Below are 15,243 nucleotides of genomic sequence, written 5' to 3' on the forward strand. Positions count from 1 at the left end.
GGAGCAAAATGACTCAGTTATAAGGGAAAGTAATTTCAGTTATTTATAGGTTTCACAGAAACCTTGTGAATTCTATACTGTCTTATTTTTCTCTGGGTAATGGTGTTGTTTTTCCTTCTGCTGGCATCTTCACCTCACTTAAGCCAGAACTGCACCATTTCCCCTGTTAGAATTTCTTAGTGGACTGGTGTATTAATTTTATAAACAAGTTATGAATTTTGAAACTTGTTCATATAACTAACATACCAGTTACAAGTTTTGAAAGTTGTAACTGAGCATAATTCTCTTTGTGCTTTCGCTACCAGAAAGCTACAAGCTAATTTTGTCATTCAAATTAGAAAACTGTACCGAATTTATTGCACACATTTCTACTTTCAGGCTCTTACGAGTTTAATAGTACTCTATTGTTTCCATCCTGCAAATCTCTATGTTCCTATACTAGACGTATTTTGTAGTCCACCACAAATTCTTTTGGAAAAATGGGACACATTTTTTAAATGTTTGATAACTCAAAATTTATAACTTATTAGTATTTTCTCTCTAATGGGCTTTTCCTTCAACAAGGTGCATATATGACAGTAAATATCTTGGCCTTACATGCTTAATTCTGTGTGCCTGACATAAATGAGATGAAGATATCGAAGAATTCTCTGCTTTTTAAATAATAAAAACATCACTGAAATAGAGAAGCATAGGAAACGTCAATATGTAGATCATTCTTATAGAGAAAACATTCTAAAATTAAACAGAATATACCCTACTAGCAATAATTTTGAAATTTTCATAATAAATCCTTAGTGCTATCCACTTATTCCAAGCCCAGTCTTAAGAAAAGCTTTGATTAAAATTTTCCCAACTTACTTTGAAATCTAATATGTAATCAAAATTCATCCTGAAGGCCTACAATTTGCTTTGAAGATTCCAGAGAGCTTGCCAAAACATTCTTATAACTCCTCTTGTGCACTAGTTATAAATATTTCAATTTAAAGAATAACACATCTCTTCTTTCAGTGTTTGGTACTGAAGTATTTCCCTGCATGTCTTTTGGAATCTCTCTCTCTCTCTTTCTCTCTCTCTCAGTACCTGAAGCAGAAAAAGAAAGTACATAGAAAGCATCCTTTTGTTGACAGAATAAGATCATTTTTTATTTATATCTCTCTAGCCAAAGGACAGGATTGTGTATTATAGTGCTTACTACATTCAGAAAGAAGAGGTTTTTTTGCCAAAAACTGAAAATATTTTATATAACCATTTGTCTCTGGTTAATCTATATTCCTGCTAAGCAAAAGGAGGATAATTAGATCCCACTGTTTTTAAGGGAATGAGATCTATAAACATAATTCATTTCTGGTCTGCCAACCATAGATTCATGTTAATACCCTAATATATGTATATATCTTTTACAACATCCTAGATAGACTGTCCTAAAAGCTTACGGTAGAATGCCTTAAAGCTGCTTTTTGAGAGCCCCTGGTAAACTCACTACTTCATGAGGTTACCCATTCTCGTGTCTGGTTTCAAAGGCAAATTGTGCATTTCTATTTTTCACATGCTATGAAAAGGTCTAACAATGACTAATAAGGCAGAATTATCATTTGCAGTGTATTTCAAAGAGCTTTCCAAATTGGTCACCAAATGAAATCGGACATATTATTTCATTTAGATTTTCAGATGGGATTCGAATTATTCCCTTTATTATTCAATGTGTGAACTGCATTTATTTCCAAGGGGACAATTGCAATGCAAATATGCACTTCATCTTCCTTTTAGTGCCATCTTATGTGACATTAATTGATGTGATTTTAGTCATATTTAAAGTCATATTTAGTCATATTTAAAGTTTTTAAAATCAATTTTGAAAAAAGTTAAATGTCTTAATTGTGATTACTAGTCTTTAATTGCATCCCCAGACAAGATACTGAAATGCATATAATTTTTAATAACTTTGGAGAGACAAGAGATAGTTTCCACAGTAATGTAATATTCATGGTAGATAAAGGATAAATGCATTACAAAATTATTTCATTGACAAATGTTTTTCATTAATAACTTACAGACTTGAGTCTAACCTGGATCTATTCATTCTGTCTTTAATTATTAGACATCACTTAGCATATGCATATTTATGTATTTATGTAGATGTACAAATACACATATATACATATATGCATACATACATATGCAACAATAACAAACACTACACATATCAATTAAAGCTAAATTTTTAAAACAATTGAATTGAGTGGGTAGAAATTTAACTAACATTTTCCAGTATTATATCATTGTTGATTCTATCCCTGTTAGAATGCCATGTTTTTCAAAGCATGTTAAATTGTGTGACGCTACATTAAAATGTTGTAATTTATCAAAATACATCACGGTTTTATTCTGGATATTTGAGTTGTAGAGCAATTACTACTGATGTCTTAAAACCATTAGTTATTTTTCTTTTTCACATTCGCTATTCCTAAATTGAAGTCTACTTTTAAAATGTTAATCTGTTATCTAATAAAGCATGTATTTAATTATAAAACAGTATTCAGATATTAAATAAAATTTGCAGATTATTTCTCATGCTAACATTATCTGTAATATCATATAAAATGCTTTCTTTCAAATATGTAGTGCACTATACTTTTTATTATATGAGTTAATCAGGCAACAAAACAATAAAGGTAATTTTGTAGCTTTATATACTATTAAGTTGACAAATTATTTTTATGACAAAAACAGGAAAAATTCATATTTTAAGGAACACTCACATTCTAAAAGGACAAAAATGCTCAAATATTAACTACATGAGTTTTCCTGGGCTGCTATAACAAAGTACCACAGACTAGGTAGCTTACAAACAAAAATTTATTTCCTCACAGTTTTGGAAGCTGGGAAGTCCAAGATAAAAATGTCAGCAAGATTGCTTTCTTCTGAGACCTCTGTCCATGGCTTGTTGATGGCGTTAATCCCCATGAGTCTTCACATGGTCTACCCTCCGTACTCGTCTGTGTCCTAATTTCCTTTTCTTATAAGGACACCAGTCAAATCAGATTACCGTCCACCCTAATAAACTTATTTCAACATAGCTGCCTCCTTAAGGAACCTATCTCCAAATACAGTTACATTATGTGGTACTGGGGGTTAGAGTTTCAACATATATAAATATTTGGGGAACATAATTCAGCCCATAACATTAACAATGAGATTCATATACTGATCCAAAGTAGATTTATGCACAGGCTTAATTATTTATTTATTTATTTTCTGATTTATTTATTTTTTAACTTTTTATTTTATATTGGAGTATAGTTGATTAACAATGTTGTGTTAGTTTTAGGTGTACAACAAAGTGACTCAGATATACATATACATGTATCTATTGTTTTTCAAATTCTTTTCCCAATTAGGTTGTTACAGAATATTGAGCAGAGTTCCCTGTGCTATACAGTAGGCCCTTGTTGGTTATCCATTTGAAATATAACAGTGTATACATGTCAATCCCAAACTCCCTAACTACCCCTCCCCCCCACTCTTCCCCCCAGTAACCATAAGTTTGTTCTCTAAGTCTGTGACTCTGTTTCTGTTTTGTAAATAAGTTCATTTGTATCCCTTTTTTTAAGATTCCACATATAAGCAATATCATAGGATACTTCTCTTTCTCTGTCTGACTTACTTCACTCAGTATGACAATCTCTAGGTCCATCCATGTTGCTGCAAATGGCATTGTTTCATTCTTTTTAATGGCTGAGTAAAATTCCATTGTATATATGTACCACATCTTCTTTATCCATTCCTCTATGGATGGACATTTAGGGTGCTTCCATATCTTGGCTATTGTAAACAGCACTGAAATGAACATTGGAGTGAATGTATCCTTTCGGACCATGTTTTTCTCCGGGTATATGCTCAGGAGTGGGATTGCAGGATCGTATGGTAGCTCTGTTTTTAGTTTCTTAAGGAACCTCCATACTGTTCCTCATAGTGGAGCACCAATTTGCATTCCCACCAACAGTGCAAGAGGGTTCCCTTCTCTCCACACCCTCTCCAGAATTTGTTGTTTGTGGATTTTTTGATGATAGCCATTCTGACTGGTGTGATATAGATCAGTGGAACAGGATAGAAAGCCCAGAAATAAACCCATGTATCTAATGTCAATTAATCTACGACAAAGGAAGCAAGACTATACAATGGAGGAAAGAGTCTCTTTAATAAATGGTGCTGGGAAAACTGGACAGCTACATGTAAAAGAATGAAATCAGAGCATTCTCTAACAAACACCATACACAAAAATAAACTCAAAATGGATTAAAGACCAAAATGTGAGACCGGACACTATAAAACTCTTTGAGGAAAACATTGGCAGAATATTCTCTGGCATAAATCGCAGCAATGTCTTTTTCAATCTGCTTCCCCGCGTAATGAAAAGAAAAACAAAAATAAACAAATGGGACCTAATTAAACTCAAAAGCTTTTGCACAGCAAAGGAAACCATAAACAAAACAAAAAGACAACCCACAGAATGGGAGAAAATATTTGCAAATGATGTGACTGACAAGGGATTAGTCACCAAAATTTACAAACAGCACATGTGGCTTAATATCATCAAAACAAACAACCTGATCAAAAAATGGGCAGAAGATCTAAATAGACATTTCTCCAAAGAAGACATACAGATGGGCAAGGGGCACATGAAAAGATGTTCAGCATCGCTAATTATTAGAGAAATGCAAATCAAAACTGCAGGCTTAATTTTTAATCACTTTTTCAATACAGCCTATGAGCACTGATTTTCCTGATTTGACTTTTGCTCATCTCTTCTTAGTAGATCAAAGAGTAGTAAAACTCTTCAGTAGTTTATTTGATGAAATTCCTGGTTCCAGAGTGAGATATCTGGGATAGTTAGTGGGCAAATTAAATCACCTAATAGCTGAAAAATTGTATTTTAGTTACCGCTTAAAGTATCAAGTTCTTATGGTCCCATTATTATATTGTTCTTTTATCTTTTACTTCTTATGAATTATAAAGACCTATATATATAGTGTGTATATCTATAATGCATATATATACATATTAATGCACATCATTATATATGTATAATGTATACATGAACATATGATTATGCATATCTTGTATGCATATGTATATATGTATAATGTGTAAATTACCACTAGGACATAATTCTACTTTGCTTTTCTTACTAAGAATTTTTTAAAACAAAGCAATATATGTATTTCTAAAATGAGATGCTATATTCATTAGAACATATTAGAGCAAAATATCACAAAAATGAATGCACTTTTTATTTTGAATACATAGCAAAGTACTTGAGATTAGTCGATACTTCATAAACACTTAATATATGGCTATGTATTACATGGATAAATCACTAAATGAAGTAATAGAGAACCATTATTTTCCAATAGGAAAAAAATGCTCTCTGGATCCTAAAGTGAGGAGACAGAGAAAAAGCCCACAGCCTTACCTACCAAATCTTTCAGATTTCGGTGTTTATAGCAGTGACAGAATTAAGCTATCTTTATAAATAAAAGAACTAAATTAGGGAAAAGTAGTTGTTATTCACATAACCTCATGTTAAGCCAGCACTTATTTCCCTAGAAGTTACTTTTTTGCCCTTAGAGACATGTCAAATGATTATCTGATAAAATCAACACATTTCTAAAGATATTGGTGAGTGGGATAGGGTAGAATACAAAAAAGACCTGTTCGACAGAGTTGAAAAGTAGAGAAGATAAAAACATAACTGTGCCAAAGGGTGAAGTGAAATAAAGCAAAGATCATGGGCTAAAACACAGGAGTTTTACTACTTAATATGCCATGTTTTCTAACAATTACAAAATATGAGGGAAGATAGAACCCCAGGGCCAAAAAAGGTTCAGATTTGCTGAGAATAACAAATTATATTTTTCTTAACTTTCCTATATCTCATTAGCCTCATGAGTAAAATAAATCAAACATTCCTTTCACAGAGTGTTCTGAGGTTTATTCCTGACAATGTGTATAAAATGCCGAGGACATTTTAGATATTCAGTGAAGCTAAGTTTTATCTTGGATAAGGTTTACAGAATTAAGGAATATTCAGAACAATTCTAAAATAATTGAGCCAAATATAAATATTACATGAATATTTAAATAAGAAATCCCAGTGGAAGGGTAATTCTTCAATGGATGGATGATGGTAGAATAAAAAGGACACTTCACTTTTCTCTATGTGTATAATTTGGACAACAGTCATAAAAATAACACCAAACACTGCTTTTATTCTCAGTGGATATAAATAAATACTTATTTTTTGAAGATTGTCAGATAATCACCTATGTTAAAACAAAGGTTAACTGTCAAATGAGATTCACAGACATTCTCACACCAAACTTCACTGATGATTCAAATGAAACAGGTAAACAACAAACACAGAGGAAATTTTCTTTCTCTGGAGGAATTAAAAATGTCTGATGCAACTTCTAAGAATGTCTCTTATGCCCCATTGAAACAGACCGTGATTTCCTATTAATGTAAGACTTTTTTAAGCAACTGTACACAAGAAAAGAAGCTGTTTTGATTTCAAAACTTCTTTTCTGTATACTCATTTCATTAAATAGAATATGCTTATATTACTGCACTCCAGTCTCCGGTCAGCCATGCCTCATAAATCCATAACTTCTAGGTTTACATTAAACAATATATATGAATAAATATATTCTGCTAAAAGAATCTTTGAGATAGGAGCTTCCAGTACTTTCTAATAGTAAATGCCACTAACATTTTTATAAGGAGATCTAGTTAAGATCATTCGTCACCTTCATCTAACTAGTAAACAGAGAGTGTTACAGACCTACTGTGAAAACTCTCTATCAATGTTTCAACTGTAATAAAGCCAATTCAATAAATGGTTATCAAGTCAGTCCAATGTGTCAAGCATCTTTGACTTTCTCTTACCCTATTCTAGCATTTCATGAAATTGCTAGGGAATGTTCAGGGAAATGTATACTTCTAGTAATTCATTTTATCCAACTTCAACTAGTCCTTCGTTTGTATTGAGTGATCCTATGTTGACACTTGATTCCATGTCTAAATGACAACAGTGATTTTCTAATTTACAAATGAAATAGGTTTTTCGGAGTTGTTATTCTTCCCAACCTTGTTACTGAAAAAATTTTGTCTTGGTTTATTGCAGCTTAATGCACACCATGTTTGCCCTGCGACTAATTCTGTCTTAATGCCAGACTTCTACTTTTCACATCTTCCCATTCTCTGTTTCCAGGAGGTTTACTACTATTTGCTTCTTATGCCCTATAACCTCCCATCCTTACCCACCCCCAACACACTGGAGAAAGATTTACTAGCCGTGGATCATGATACAATCCCCAGTTCTATAATGTTTCATTATTATTGTCCCAGTGCAATTATTTAAAACTCAAAAACTTTATTCTCTCTCTTTCCTGGCCTCGTTTTCTAAAGGAGGTCCTTTCATTCACTTGGTTAGTTCTAGGAATCCAAGCACTGGTTCTCTCCCCATTCACTCACATTGCTTTGCAATGCAGTGTAATAGAGGGAAGGCGGGCTTTGGAGTCAACATTTTCTTAGCTCATATGCCAGACCTTCCACTTATTACTATGTGACCTTTATCCTAAGATGCTCAATAACTGTCAGTTCCCATCCTTCTGGAAACATTCCAGTGACCTGATCAAGACTCCACTTTCTCCCCATGTGCACTTAATAATATCCATATCTCTTAATGAGGTATTCATTACCTGCCTGGAATTATCTTTCTACCTTAATATTTTCTTACTTCTTCATATTTAACATAAACTTCAGCCATTTCGTTTAATTCACCTTTCCTGAAACACTCCTCACTTAAAACAATTAAGCTCTGCTTATATTTGCTCATTTTCAAAAAACAATTACATTAAGCTTTCCAAAAGAAGGTTTTGTTATTATTTCAGTTATTTCCATTAATCAAACCTTTTACAATGTAATAAACATAACACTTTTATGATAACTAGCCAAATAAGGTAAATATTTTTAATAAAGAGAAAACATTTTGTAATAAATTAATGCACTTTATTAAGCAGAAGAGATTGAAGTAAATGTTTCTTTCCTTTAAAACAAAGGTAGTTACTTTAAGATGTTTTTTCATTGATATTCTCATTGGTGTTTTTATGAACAAAGATAATATTTTTCCATTGTCTTCAACTGTAAGTTTTCTAACACTTTCTAATAAGCCATTCTAATATTGTGTAAATATATATTGAGAGATATACATGTTGGTATTCGATCATCCTAGCTAGGTTTGATATTTTTAAACACATGTTCAAATTTTCTGAAAAGCAAATGTAGGCCCTCTATATTTACTTTGATTACTAAGACTGATGCTTTAAGAATTTGGTGCTGTACTACTAATAAAAATGTCATTTAATTACCTATTTTCTCAGTTATAAGGTTTTAAATAATAGCTCATGAAATTAGAGAAATCTTCTTTCTTTGTTCAAATCTGCTGATATTTGTAACTATTTCACTAATTGATTATAAAATAGAGCAATTACATTCTCCAATAGCAAACCAAATTAAAACATGTTAGTAGTTTGTGAATAAATTATTTTCAATTCTGAAAAAAAAAAAGAATAGCATTTTTGCCTGAAGTGCATACCAAATGATGCTGGATACTTTTTGTATTAATAGTGTCAAATAGATCATAGTTCATAAAAGCATTAGTGAGGTTTATGTTGAGCTTTCTCATTGTTCTTTGTTTGGTATTCTTACCTACAGTAAATTTTAAGAATGGTTTTCAATTGAGTTTAAATAGAAACTTTTATTTGTTTACTATAAAATGAAATATTTGAAAGTAAGTAAACATAATGTTCATATTGAGGTTACTACATAACTTCTCACATAATGAATCATGTAAAATATTTTAAAATAGTTGACTTTTAATTCACAGTCTGGGAATTAACATATTAACAATATGCAATATACAAATGTAGGTTATATCAGAAAAATGCATATATGTTATTAATAATTATATAGATGTGTTTTATACTATGTTATATAGATTTGTCTTATATCATTATTGAAGAGAATATTGAACATATATATTCTATGATTATATTTTAAAATTAATATAAATACATGAGCTTATATTTAAAAGATTAGGATGTTCTAGTTATTGTTTGGTTGTACATATACTTTCTTATTTATTTCTGTGCTATATGGTAAGAGCTAACTTTACCTCTCTTTTTCAAAGGAGGAAAATCAGAGATAGGAAGTAAAAGAACTGACCCATGTTCCTGCAACAACAACAATAACAGAAAGTAAATTCCCACTTTTAACCCTAGGAATCTGATCCCAAAACCTATTATATAGGGAGACGTATAGATGGATACCAGAGATGTCATCTATAAACTAAACATGTCATTTTATAAATAAAATCTTGATGTGAAGAATAACAAGTAAATTATCTAATGTTACTAAACAGTTATAGGACTAAAAACTACTTTTCCTTATTACTAGACCAATGGTAGATAAACTTTTAGAAAGATGGTTATTTCTGGAATAAGTTTCAATTTAAGATGAGGAACCCTGGGTTCCATTGGAATGAAGAAAAGTCCACCCCACCCCAACCAGGACAATCCTAATGTGCAGAGAAGGTTGAGAGCTCTTGCTTTTGGGTCTTCACTTTTATTTTCCTCCTCAAACTTCTTTTCCATTTAAAAAACAAATTCCCTCTTCAGCACCAGTTTTCCATTTACTGCATCTTCCATAGTATTTAGATTCCTACCTCTTACCAGTGGTTTATTGAAGTCAGCATGTTTTCTTTCAAGATTAACATTTTTCACACGGAATGTGGCTTCTTTCTGGGCACATTGTACTTGAAGCTTACTTGTAAACTTGGCTAGGACTCCCCTGCCCAGGCAGGTACTGAATGCTGGGATCATGGTCAGTACCCTCAATCTTTTACTCCACAAAGGTAATTTGCTCTACCACACAGGCAAAATCTTTACTAGCAAACTGAAATCAATCAAAGGGAAAACTATCCCCAAAGACATCTTCTAAGTTTTCTCTTCATCACCATTAGTCAAATGGTCACCATGTTCTGATTCTCCATCTTCCCTCTGGCCATCTCGTCTCCACTCCCTTCCTCTTGACTTTCCTATTGGTCTGTTTGGAATCATCAGTATCCTGAACTTGCTCAACTGGCCTCACCCTTTTGCAATCCCAAGACATCTGCTATCTCTATCTCACCTTCCTTCCTTGCCTTTCAAATGAGCCATATCCATTGGCTTCCATGATCTAATGTGGCTACTTTGTCATCAATCACTCAAATATGTTGAACCTCTGTCTCAGTAACTCAAGACCTTCTCCAACAAGGGCTGACGTGATACAAGGTAATAGTGGCCATAGACAGTGGCTTCAGTGATGGGGCCAAGAGAAGAACTGCCAAGGAAATGGCACTCCAGGCTTTGGGTATTGACAGTGAAAATCACTTTGTAAGATGGTGAGAATTAATTATGCCTGGATTTACACTGCCACAGTTATTTTAGATGTACATGTGTATTGATGGAAAAGCTGGAAAATGTTCACTAGGTTATCAAGGTCTTTACCACCTATGCTAGACCTTTGCATAGACCCGTGAATTCTCTTTAATTCCCACGTGGACAATGTGTCAACGAGGAATACAGAGTCTATAGGAATTGATTAGAGGCAGATATATTCTGGCTTGACGTATCTCTACAATGTGGATGTTCCTAAATTAAGCCTACCATAAATTATATAACCAGTTGAGTCAAAAAACTTGCCAGGTAAATTATGATTTTGCTTCACCATGATTCTAAGTTTGTAGCTTATGAATATACACCTCCATCTGAAATTTATTGTATTTACTGAAATATGGAGGTTGCATCAACCAGTGGAAAAAGAGCTAAATAAAGATCCAGAAGAACTTCATACATAAACTACAGTTGACCCTTGAATAATATTGGGGGTTAGGGGTGCCAACCTCCCCCTCAGTGGAAAATCTACGTATAACTTACAGTTGTCCTCCATATACATGGTTCCCATTCTGGGATTCAACCAACCACACTGTAGTCCTATAGTATTTATTATTGAAAAAATCTGTGTATAAGTGGACCTGCATAGTTCAAACTGTGTTGTTCAAGGGTCATCTGCATTCTGATTCTAAGAATGACTTCACCTGTGCAATAAGAAATTGAAAAGTATTGTGAATATTTTTCATACAGTAGTTATAAGGGATTCAAAGTGTTTTAGTATTTTTAATGAGCTTTATTAAATAATTTTAGTAATTATGTATGATAAACCTTATTATCAGTGTGCAGTCACCACACACGGTAGACTGTTGTGTTTTAAAAAAAGTTAATGAGCTTTGTTTCTATCAGGCTATATGAAAGGAAAGAAAGGAACTACATTTTGTTAAATGTTGCATTTGATTTCTTTTGGTATTTAACAAATCATCAAAAATTTAGTGGTTTAAAACAATATCCATCCAAATCATCAAAAATTCAGTGGTCTAAAACAATATCCACATCACAGTTCTATATAGTTTGTAAGTCTGGGTAAGTACCACTGGGTCCTTTGTTTAGTGTCAAACAAACTAGAGATCTAGGGGGAAGAATCCACTTCCAAGCTTATTTTCAGGGTGTTAGCCAAATTTGTGATTTGGCTACTGTGATTTCTGGACTGAGAGCCTAGCTTCCATGATGGCTATTGTCTGGGAACCGCTCTCCTCTCTAGAGACCGCCTGATTCCTTGTCCTGTGGCCCCTCCATCTTCAAGGCAGTGACAGTGCATCAAATCCCTCCTGTACTTTGAATCTCTGATGGTCCCTCTTGCTACCAGCCAAAGCAAATTCTATTTTTAAAATAATTTACCTAATTGAGTCAGGACCACCCAGATAATCTGAGTACTTATAGGTCAAGTGTCTTGTGTCTTTATTTACATCTGTAAAATTATTTTATAGCAGCACTTAGTTTCATGCTTGAGTCAATAAACAAGTGGCAGGAATCTTGGGAGGTGGGGCTCTTCTTTAGAAATCTGCCTGAATGTTCTACCCTAAGCATTTACTATTTGGAAAACTATGAAATAAATACATATTTCAACCCCTAAAAATAAAAAGACAGTGCAAAGTAAATGTTATTTCAGGAGATGAGAAAATTGAGGCTTATTGATTTTTTTTTTTTTTTTGCCTCGGATTAGTCCATTTAGCTGAATCTGAATTTAATCACAGACATAAAGTTCCAAGCTAAATCAAAGCACAGGTATTGGCAAATAAACACAGGTATTTAAGAGGTAAAGCTAAAATATTTTTACTCAGCTGCATATTATGTCTATATTAAAAATGATTCATTCTAAACATATTTTTATGACAGAAAAGTGAAGAGACCCAAGAGCTGAAAGACTTTCTTTTCTGGCTGGGCTCTTCCAATTGCCTGCCAGTTTTGTAACCTGATAACATTTGTTAAAACGCTTAAGCCTTGCTTCTAAATCTTTGACTTTCTTAATTGTGTTTCCTCTCCATGGGCATGGGTTTTATGTTATACAGGACTAGTTTCAATTTACTGGTTTGTGGCATTTTCAGATTTCAAGCACCCAGTCAGTATTGAAGGATTAGAAATTTAAGCTTCTTAATGTGTTTCCTGAAAAAGCTTCCCTTAGAAGGAAGCTGGGAAGCCTATTTCAAATTGTTTTTTAGAGTGTATGACCTTTAGGTTCTTCTAATGTGTATCAGTGGATTTTTATTTCCATACCGAAATTTTTAATATCTGTCCTTTAAAATCATTTAAGATACTTTAAATAAAATAAAATCATTTAAAATATCTTAATATTGTATCCTTTCTTCTTACTTAGACCAACTGTATTTGATAAATTCATACAAATATATGAACCAGAGAGGGAGGAAAGGAAGGAGAAAGAGTGAACTACAAACCTTAATTATACCTCTAAATTTAGTGTTTAGTAGGTTTTGTTGACCACTTTGATCAAAATTTTATCTTGCCTTGTATGTGATGCATTGTTCTTTGTTCTGTATCCCTAAAATTTTCTGATGTTTTTCTTTTCAGTCAATCTCAGTTCCTATACCCAGTGCCAGGCAACCAGGCAACTACTGATTGTTTTATCTACTGATCATTATATATATGACATATATATTTATCAAATGTATATGGATGTGTATATATATTGTATAAGAATGTGTATATGCTATATATACACACACTTTTTGTTTTTTCTAGAAATTTTATTTAAATGGAATAATGTAATACATAGTTATTTCAGTTTGAGTTTTTCAGTTAACGAGGTTTTTGAGATTTATCCATTTGTTAGAGTTGTTAGATGTATTTATGGTTTGTTCCTTTTTATTGCTGAGTAGTATACCATTGTACTGATGCACTTTATTTTGTTTCTCCATTTACCAGTTGATGACTATTTAGATGTTTCTAGTTTGTTCCTATGAATGATTACTACAGGTCTTTGTGTGGATATGGGTTTTAATTTTGCTTGGGTAGATACCTAGGAGTAGAATCCTGGATCACATGCAACTTTTTAAAGATACTGTCAAAATGTTTTCCAAAAGGCCTGTACATTTTGTATTTTTATCAGCAATGTATAGGAGTTTTGGTTTCTAACACTGCATATTAACCGTGTTTTGGATTATAGCCCTTCTTCTCAATGATAGTGCTATCTCATTTTGGTTTTAATTTGCATTTACCCAATGACTAATGATGTTGAACATCTCTTCATGGGAATAGACATTTTTGTGTTTTCTTTGGTGAAATGTCTACATAAATATTTGCCCATCTCTTACTTGGTTTGTTTTCCTCTTATTTTCCAGGAGGGTGCCCAATGTAATCTCAAGTGTCCTTAATAGAAAAAGGCAGGAAAGTCAGTGAGAGGAGAAGAGGTGATGAAGGAAGCAGTAGCCTGAATGATTCCATTGCTGGAAGGGGACAGAGAGCCAAGGAATGTGGGCTGCCTCTAAAAGCTGTTTTTCCCATAGCATTGTTTCCCAAACAGTGTCCATCAGGCATTTGCATCAAAGTCACCTGTAATTCTTATTTTAAAATGAACTGAGATCACATCTGTAAGATTTATCAGTGGGTATGGGTGAGGATTTCAAATTGTACTTTTCAAAAGCACCCCATGTGATTCTCATGTATGCTTAAGTTTGGTACCTGCTCTTTTACGGGAAGCTCAGTCTTGATATCTACATTCAACATGGACCCAACTTCCAGTCTTGTTTGTACCACTAGGCTGGTCAGAGAAGCCAGCATCAAAGGGTCATCCTTGGCTCTCTTCTCTCAAATCTTAGTAATCCTAACTTTTTTTTTTTTAAGTTAATCTAACATTGTCATATCTGATGTCAGCACATAAACTCAGGCTTCCATTTTGAATACTAATGAGGCTACATATATTCAGTCCAGTTTTGGCAGTGCTGCCATAGATTTTTAAAAGCATGATAGGATGATCATTGGTAGTATTAACAGATAATGTTTTTCTCCCTACATCGCTGTCTTAGTCTGTTTAGGCTACTATAACAAATTACCATAGACTGGGTGGCATAAACAATAGTAATGTATTTCTCACAGTTCAGTGGGCTGGGAGCTTCAAGATCAAGTTGATAGCAGATTCTGTGTCTGCTGAGGGCCCACTTCCTAGTTTATAGACCGTCATCTTCTCACTGCTTCCTCACATGGCAGAAGGGGCAAGGGAACTCTCTGTGGCCTCTTTTATAAGGGCACTAATCCCAGTTATGGGGGTTCCACCCTCATAACCTAATGACCTGCCAACGGACTCACCTACTAATACTATCCCATTGGAAATTAGGATTTCAACATATGAACTTTGTGGGAAACAAATACTTAACAACTGAGCTCTCTTTTATTCTTTAATGTATCCTTATTTGGTCTAATGGACATGAATCCTTAGTACTTTAGAGAAAGTTTCTAAAAATGCAGTCCTTGGATCTGTTTATTGAGATCACCTGGGAACTAGTCTGATTCCTATGCCCCACTCAGACTTGCTAAATCTGAAACTCTAGGTCTGGGGTCCAGCAGTCAGTTCTTTTACAAGCCCTCTATGTGCTGCATACTCCAGTTTGAGAACCACTGCTGTGTAGGAAATTGGACATGACCAAACCACAAGATAAACTCATTTAATTTTTGGATTTTAATTATTTAAGTAAAAATTCCAACTGCATAATACCTATGACCTCAAGGAAAGCTC

The sequence above is a fragment of the Balaenoptera acutorostrata genome, chromosome 2 (genome assembly GCF_949987535.1).
Source record: "Balaenoptera acutorostrata chromosome 2, mBalAcu1.1, whole genome shotgun sequence".
NCBI lineage: Eukaryota > Metazoa > Chordata > Mammalia > Artiodactyla > Balaenopteridae > Balaenoptera > Balaenoptera acutorostrata.